This window comes from Grammomys surdaster, unplaced genomic scaffold, assembly GCF_004785775.1.
Source record: "Grammomys surdaster isolate TR1022 unplaced genomic scaffold, NIH_TR_1.0 97, whole genome shotgun sequence".
NCBI lineage: Eukaryota > Metazoa > Chordata > Mammalia > Rodentia > Muridae > Grammomys > Grammomys surdaster.
Window position 1 is genome coordinate 3,781,130 of NW_021604576.1, and position 1,346 is coordinate 3,782,475.

The window sequence follows — 1,346 nt, forward strand, 5'->3', positions numbered from 1 at the left end:
CCAATCTGCTACTTAAAGTGATCTAGCTATTTTTTCAAGAATTCTGAGAAGTACAATTGCCACTTTTATTTTCTGTCAATCTTTGCTCCTCTACTTAGGTTTCCTATTCATTCACCATGTCTGTAGTTTTCTTTGACTCCTTGGACATATTTTTAAGATTTTTATTTGTTCATTAGAATATTCATAGTATCTTTGGTTTGATTTCTTTTTTATTGTTTATTTGTTTTGTTCTTTGTTTGTTTGTTTAGATACGGTTTCTCTGTGTAGAGCTCTGGCTATCCAGGAACTCACTTTGAAGAGCAGGCTGGCCTTGAACTTATAGAGATCTTCCTGTCTTTACCTCCTAAGTGCTAGGCTTAAAGGCATGTGCCACCATGCTCAGTTGATTGGATTACTCTATACTTGATTATGTGTCATATGTTCTTGCTTCTTAGTATATGTAGCAATTTTGATTTTATATTGCATGCTGCAAGGATATATATGGGAAACTATATATCCAAGGATATATATGCTGCTGGGAAACTATATGCTATGTTGTATTAAGCAGTGTGTGACTTTGTTTAGGTATCCAGTTAATTTAGTAGCTAATACATTTTCTTCTGTTGAGGCATATGGTTGGTACATATATAGTTGAGATCTGGAAACTCAACTGAATGTTTGTGGGGTTCAAGGAAGAACTCATTATGGAAAATCAGAATTCCACACATTTATACAGTGTATGGTCTCTGAAGCACCCATTGAGCTACAGCACCTACTTGCTGTTACCCATCATACCCCATGAAATCTTGTCTGGTAGATATGAAAGTTACATTTAGCTAGATATAAAAGAGCATCCATGCAGATGTTTGGGAGCCTTCTTTGCACATGTTTCTCTTTTTTGTTATCTTATCCCACTTCTTTTACCTTTGTAGCAGCCCTGAAACTATGGTATCTTTCTTCTTCTATGTACAAAGTTCATTGTCTTGCTTTGTGCAGGCCACTTCTCTACCTCAGTCCACAGAGCTTGTTTTATATTTCTCTCATCAACAAAAAAATATTGACAAACCTAGGATCTGTTGTTGTGCTAGACAATTTTGTTACCGCCATGTCTAGATACTCAACAAAGATACCTCAAAGATGTAATATTCATTTTAGTTTTGTCTTCAATAGATGTAAGCTCATAAATATTGGTTTTACTGATTCTGGATCTACATGAGGATGGTGGAAAAAAATCTGTTCATCCATAATAGTTTGGAAACATGAGTGAGAATCTCTTACCATGGCAGATATTGAGGGGTTGGGTAAACAGAGAGAGAGAGGGAGAGAGAGAGAGAGAGAGAGAGAGAGAGAGAGAGAGAGAGAGAGAG